A 7,500-nucleotide genomic window follows, 5' to 3' on the forward strand; every position below is an offset into this window, starting at 1 on the left:
GCGTTGCCCAGTCTCCGCCACGAGGAGGCGGGGTTGGTCTTTGGAGACTCCGTAGATAGGGACAGTTAGTGTTGTCGTCAAACTGTGGTCTCTGAGAGACGGGCCGTACCTAAGTCCTTGGTGGACCATACCGGCCGCTCTTGCGACTTGTGCCTGGTGTTCGGGCTCTACCTTCGTTCACCATCGTATCAGGGGAAGACAGCGTGCTACTCCCACTGCCACCTCGAGTCCAACCCAATCCAGGCACTCTTACGGAGTAGTGTTAAAGTCTTTTATCTCCGCAAGAGGGGCTTCAGCCTGGCCCGAGGGGACGAACCCCGAGGGGTTCGCCCAGCATGCCGTACATCAACGGAGCTGGACGAGTCCACGCTCCGTATGCAGTTTCGTTCTATGTTCGCTTCTTAGTCTTGCTTACGGATCGTGCGAATTTTCGGAACTCCTGAAACAGCTGCTCTGACACCAGGCTGGCTTTGTCGATTGGCCACTGAAATCCTTCTCGAATCGCCGCCTGGCGTAGGTGTTCCCTGTCCTCTACGTAACGCTGACAATCGTAGAGGACGTGGTTTGGAGTTTCCTCCTCCCCACATTCGCACAACTCGTCGTCGACCAGGGCGAACGTCTTGAGCTTCGCACGGAAGTCTCCGTGTCCGCTCAAGAACTGCGCTACATCATGGTCGACTCTGATCCAGCTCGCTGAGAGACGGTCTGATACCTCGCCGAAGTATTGGAAGGTTTCCCTACCCTTCGTCGAGGACGACCATCTCTGCTGCCACATCTCTAAAGTCGCCTCCCTCAGCCTTCTGCGAACTTGGGCTTCGGTGACGACTTCGTCAGCCAATTCGGCCTGACTCACTTGATAGGTTCCATGTTGGAACCCGAGTTTCTTCCTGGCTTTGTACACGCAGCTGAACTCCGCTATCGCCAAGTCCACAGGTATCTCCCCGGCGATCACGGGGATCGCATCAGTGGAGACTGTCCTGTAGGCTTTGACGCAGCCAAGCAGAACATGCCTCTGCGCCCTGGTGAGCACTTTACTCGTCCCAGAGGTAAGGCGGTCTGCCCAGCCCGCGGCAGCATACGTGACGATTGGGACAAACAAGCCGCGGTACAAAGTACGCATCGTCCGATATCCCAATCCCCAGTTCGACTTAGCAATCCTTGCTAGCGCATTAAACGTTCGCAAGGACTTGGCATTCAAATACTCGACATGGGAATGGATACCCAGTCTAGAGTCAAAATGCACGCCAAGGTAACGCACAGAGTCCTTGGCGGCAATATTCCGACCTCCTACTTTTATCACAGGTGGCCTCTCTCTGTCGAGAGAGCCTTTTAAGAATAACATCTCGGTCTTGGTCGCAGACAGCGACAATTTCTGCTGGTCGCACCAGCGAGAAATGGTGTCCACAACCAATTGGCCATTGCTTTCTAGACCCTTCCTGCTGTTCGCGAAGATCAAGACAAGAAGGTCGTCTGCATAGGCGATGGGCTCGCAAGCGAGCCCGGCGTTCGATAAGAGCTGTAGAACCTCGTCGAAGACTAAGTTCCAACAGCTCGGACCAAGAATCGATCCCTGTGGGCAGCCCTTAGTGACTTTCTTCCGCACTGCACCGCGATCAGACACCATAGTCACCACGCGGCCGTCGAAGTAGTCGACCACCAATCTAAGTAGGTTTTTTGGGCAGCCTCGCTTCCTCAACGCGTTGAGTATGCTTGGCCACCAGACATTATCAAAGGCCGCAGCAATGTCGAAGAGCAGACCCACGACGTACTTTTCCTCTCGACCGGACGCAAGCTCCCTCATCTTTACCACGGCATCAGTCGTGGATCGATGCGGCCTGAATCCGTATTGCCGATCGGAGGCGTAGTCGGGGTGCAAAAACAAACTAGCTAATCGCGTAGCGATTAGCTTCTCCAAGACTTTGCCTACGACCGAAAGCAAGCATATTGGTCTGTAGGACTTTATCTCCGTTTCAGGTTTCTCGGGTCCTTTAAGGATGGTAATGATGGACCCGACTTTCCATTCCACGGGAAAGACTCCGTGTGCCAGGCATCCGTTGTAGAGTCGGAGGAGCTCGCGTGAGATTGTATTACACGAACGTTTTAAAATCTCCGGCTCGATCCGATCTAGGCCTGGACACTTGCCGCTCTTCAGTCGGTTGACCGCCGATCTGAGCTCCGAGAGGGTGAAGGGACTGGCGTCCTCACTCTCCGGCTCGATGGCAGCTTCCCTCCTGACTCGCGCATGATCCGGGGAGTCATTCGCGGGGCTATCGTCCGGAATTAACCCCTCCAGCAGCGCGGAAGCGGTGGAGTCCCAGTCTGTGGTGTAACCCTGGGCAGTGTTACGATTTATATTCGAGATGACCGTGCTGGCTGTCATCTTCTGCCTCGTGATCTTATAAATGAGGCCCCAGGGTTCCTTGTTTCCCTGCTCGGTCACGAATGCACGCCAGCTGTGCGACCGAGCAGCTTTGATGGCGGCTTTGTAGGCCTTTCTCTGTTTAAGATACTCGGTCCTCTTGGCCGCCCTCTGCTCCTCTGAACATGCTGCGTTCTGCGAGGCTCGTCTAAGTTTGTAGACTCGCCTCTTTTGCCTCGTCAGGTCGGCCGTCCACCATGGGACGGATTTTGAATGCCACTGCTTGGTTGGCATCGAGGAGTCGCACGCTTGGACGATCATTCTTTCGATCTCCTGTGCTAGATGTTCGACATCCCCCTTATTGTTCAATGGATCGGGGGATATACTCCTCTTACTTTCCTGCAGCGCCTTGTCGAACTCGGGCCATTTTGCGCTTCGGAGTCGGAACCTTGGTAATAATCCGTTCCGGTTGGTGCTGCTGTTGCTACTAATTTCGGCAGCACCGTCCTCGGCGCAAAAACTCAAAGAAAACTCTATGACTCGGTGGTCGCTGGTCGTCAGGTCCTCGCGGACCTTCCAACCTCGCACCTTGTCGCAAATATCAGGTGTCGATAGTGTGACGTCGATGTATGACTGTCCACTAGGGCTGGAAAACGTCGGAGCGTTTCCAGCCTCGTTCAAGACAACCAAGCCATGGCTCACGATAAACTCTTCGAGTTTACGGCCTCTCACGTCCGTCTCCGCGCTGCCCCACTGGGCTGATTTTGCGTTAACGTCGGCAGAGATAATGACTCGGTTATGCTTAAGTGCGGAAAGAGCTCTCTCCAATCGCGCCAGACCTGATTCAACGTCATCGGAGCATTGAAAGTACTGGCTGATCAGGAAGAAGCTCCCAAACGAACCCGAGATGCTGACACAGGACAAATGCGTGTCGCACAAGTTAGAGACTTTGACCACGGTTAGATCCGGGTTTCTGACCGCTATTGCAGCCATCACCGGTTCGCCTGCCGTGATCAGCCTCGTTCTCAAGCCTAGCCCGGGCACAGTACCCCGCCAGCTATATGGCTCTTGTGCAAGCAACACATCTACCCCTCGCCTATGCATCTCAGTCCGGACTTCGTCGGTCACATTTCGGGCCCGCTGCATGTTATGCTGCATGACCCGTATGACTCTCGAGCGTCGCCGGTCGTTTGTACTATCCATTCGAGATTCAAATTATTATTCGCGTCTTATACGAGACATCTCCAAAACCAGCGCTTCCTGATAGGAGGCGCAGGCCGGGTCTCGCGACTTATGCTCAGATGGTCGCCCTCTGTCTTTACAGTTGGAGCAAACCGGAGGCTTGCTCTTCCTGTTACAGAGCGCATACCCGTGCCCTTTTTCGGCACAATGTCCGCAGACATCCTCTTTGAATTTGCAGCGCTTCGCCGTGTGCCCGAAGCGCTGGCACTTATAGCATCGGGTGACCTGTATGAAGTCCCGCACACGACAGGAACTCCACCCGAGGTACACCCGGTCCCCTCTCTGCGCCAGCCGCCGACGAATCTGCGGACTGACGGCCACTACCCAGTTGGCTGTCTCCGGGGTCTTGCCAGCCATGCGACTGACCCGAACACCCGAAGGCACATCCTTCTGGGACGCCTCAGAGAGGTTTTGCCTCCAAAGACTGGAGGCAATTTCCTCCTTGCCCATCCCTTTCGGAATGTCATAAATCAGGACCTCGGGGTCCCGTTTGCTGGGCAAGGAGACGGACAGTCCCGCACTCGCCAGCTTCTTATTGCCTACGAAGGCTTTTAGGTCCTCCTTGCGATCGGTTTCGACGACGATGCCACCGGAGTGGATGCGTCGAACCGATCTGACACGGATCGCCTCCTTCGCAGGTTTTACGATCGACAGAACAGCTCTCTTAGTAGCATCGCTGTTCTGTCCTTTATCCTTTGGCGGGAAGATACGCACCACGTATTGTGTCGGTGGTCTTCTCGCCTCCGGAGTCGCTGACTGGTTGACCTTTGCCACTTGGGCGTAGGTCAACTGCGCGGCATTGGAGACCGTCTTCGGGAGGGTTCCCTTGGACGGCCCAGGTCGCGCCGCACTCATTACGGCAGGACGCGCTTTTAGGTCCGCCCTGACCGCGGCGAGTTGCCCTTCGACGAAGCTGTTTCGTTGAATCAGCTCCTGGACCAACTCGTTGAGTGCTCCGACTTCTGCTAGTATCTTCGACCCGGACTCCTTGTTGACTTTCGACTCGGGTCGAAAGCAAAAGGTCCGTATCTCCGATACTCGCCTGAAGGCTTCGTCTCTCACGAGATCGAGAGGCCGTACCTTGTGCCCGGAAACCGTCCCCTTCGATTTCCTGGCCTGGTTTGCTGCGGCCTTGCCAGTAGGTGCGACTGGCTTGGCACGCTTCGACTTTTTGGTGACGGTTTTCCAACCGCCACCTTCGGGGTCTTCGACACGCACGGGTGCCGGTTGCACCTTCACGAGCGTGTCTTTGACTGATTCGATTTTTCTGGGTTTCTCCTTCCCAGCCTTGCGGCTGGGGGAGTCCCCCGACTTGGGCGCTGTCCCCACGTTACCGGTGTCCGGCGCGCCTTCTACCGTGGCCTCAGTTTTCACCGAGACCGCTCGCGTGGGTGTCACGCATCTCTCCAAGGTCACACGAGGATTGGCGATGTTCAGCACCTTCCCGGACCTTGTCTTTTTCGCAGACGCAGGAGGGCTAACAGCTGCTGCTGTAGCTTCCGCGTCTGTGGCGACGGCTTCACTCCGAGTAGGAGCTGGACCCGCCGACTTCGAACGTTCAATTTGTACTTTCAATTTAGATCCCATAGTTAGATCTTTGCCTTCATCCGGTACGCTCCCCGGCCACCACCGACCCACACATTTTGGAACCCGCCATCAGGCTGGGTTAGGGCTACGCACCGGACATAGTCTGCTGACTGGGCCGATTGCTCAACCCAGCCCGCGTCCTCGCCCGTCAGAACCCACTCGCCGAAGCGTATGGTCGTTCCAAGCCGATTGACTGGACCAGGGCTGCTTTTCTCGTCCAGCCTCCCATCTAGCCGAAGCAGAGGCCAAAGGTACGTGTTGGGGACGTCTCACCCGCAGGAGAGGGCCCCCTCAGATCCCAGGATCCTCTTTTCCGACGACAAGGGTCGCCACGCACGGCAAACACGCGGGAGACAGCAGTCGGAGAGGCTGCCTCTTCCTCTCCACCACACTTCGTTCGGTTCGCTGCGTTTTGAGAACACGAGCTATCCAGCGGTACCTTTTTCGTGGAGGCTCAAGTGTGGCTAGGGCACGTTTGCCCCTTGCGGCCTGGGTTGCCCAGGTGATTGGTTGCATCCCGATTTCTAGATCCAGCGGCATGTTGCTACGTGGCGCGCTCAGACAACGAAAATGCGGCATTCCGGTCAGACCAGAAAAACCGCACAACGTGACGCGGGGGACTGCAGCCACAAGTGACAACAGTCCCCCGGTAGGGAGTAGTACAGCATATTCAATGCTGTACATGAACACGCCACAGCCCGTATGCTTAGTTCAAGGGCCTCGCCATTATGCGAAGTACTACATGTACAACGCACTGGCGGTCTCAAAATACCCTCATCGCCGATGCATCTGATGCATCCGTCAACTCGGCAGCATTCACTCCGTCGGCGTGTTGCTTTGTGGCGTGTTCAGATAACGAAAATGCGGCATTCCAGTCAGACCAGAAAAACCGCATAACGTAACGCGGGGGACTGAAGCCACAAGTGACAACAGTCCCCCGGATGGGAGTAGTGCAGCATGTTCAATACTGCACAAGAACACGCCACAGCCCGCTTGCTTAATCACGGGCCTCGTCATTATGCGAAGCACTACATGTACAACGCACTGACGGTCTCTCGAGTGCCTTCATCGCCGATGCACCTATCGACTCAGCAGCAACATTCAATCCGACGGCGTGTTGCTTCGTGGCGTGTTCAGACAACGAAAATGCGGCATTCCAGTTAGACCAGAAAAACCGCATAACGTGACGCGGGGGACTGCAGCCACAAGTGACAACAGTCCCCCGCTAAGGAGTAGTACAGCATATTCAATGCTGTACATGAACACGCCACAGCCCGCATGCTTAATCTCGGGCCTCGCCATTATGCGAAGTACTACATGTACGACGCACTGACGGTCTCTAATGCCTTCATCGCCGATACACCCATCGACTCGGCCGATCAACCCTCCTACGCGAGGGCTAGTTCGGGGGTTATCTCCCGCCCTGGGTGGCCACAGACCGCCACCGCCAGTAGATAGGGACAGATGGGAATCTCGTTAATCCATTCATGCGCGTCACTAATTAGATGACGAGGCATTTGGCTATTTTTTTTTTTTTTTTTTTTTATAGAGAGGAAAATCTTTTATAGACACCACGGAATTCTTCGACGTGGTAGTGTGGGATTCCTTATACCCACTAAAAACCTCTCTCTTCTCACGCCTAGATGTTATGGCGGAGGACGGCTTTATTTCCTGGTGCCGAATTTGCGATGTTGGGGCCCAGGTTGCCCATTACAGTGGCCGTGATTCGGGCGATCACCCAACGCCCTCCCTATTACCCGGATGACAGATGTTGTTTGTCATCTTATTCCATCTTGTCCAGTTCGTGTGCGATCCCTGAAGGGCCCTCGTAGTTATTGATCTTAAGAGCCCTTTGAGTCCTAGTGCGGAGATCGATTGAGCCGAGAGCGATGCCCACACGCCGCGCCAGGAGATGGTGACCGACGTCACTCTAACAGCTTCCGCCAAAACCCCAAATTCCTGGGCGACGCGATGCCTTAACAGCGGGGTGTCGTATTTAGCGACTTTCCTCGCATGTGCATCATTAAGCGATGTCGCACCGCTAACGACCTGGCTGTCGATGACCCTGACAGCTCCATCCTTAAAGGCCACCAAATCAGGCTTCTGCAGACCCGATTGCAGGACATAATGCGGGTTCTCCCTAACCTTCCTTAAGAGAGTCATAGTTACTCCCGCCGTTTACCCGCGCTTTTTTGAATTTCTTCACGTTGACATTCAGAGCACTGGGCAGAAATCACATTGCGTCAACACCCGTGGGGGCCATCGCAATGCTTTGTTTTAATTAGACAGTCGGATTCCCCTAGTCCGTGCCA

General features: G+C 55.2%; 1 pseudogene; it reads right to left on the minus strand.

Moving 5' to 3' along the window:
- Nucleotides 1-6,608: 6,608 nt before the first annotated feature.
- Nucleotides 6,609-7,500, minus strand: part of LOC143262323 (large subunit ribosomal RNA) — a 3,618-nt pseudogene continuing 2,726 nt past the window's right edge.

Source organism: Megalopta genalis, unplaced genomic scaffold, assembly GCF_051020955.1.
Source record: "Megalopta genalis isolate 19385.01 unplaced genomic scaffold, iyMegGena1_principal scaffold0114, whole genome shotgun sequence".
Classification (NCBI taxonomy): domain Eukaryota; kingdom Metazoa; phylum Arthropoda; class Insecta; order Hymenoptera; family Halictidae; genus Megalopta; species Megalopta genalis.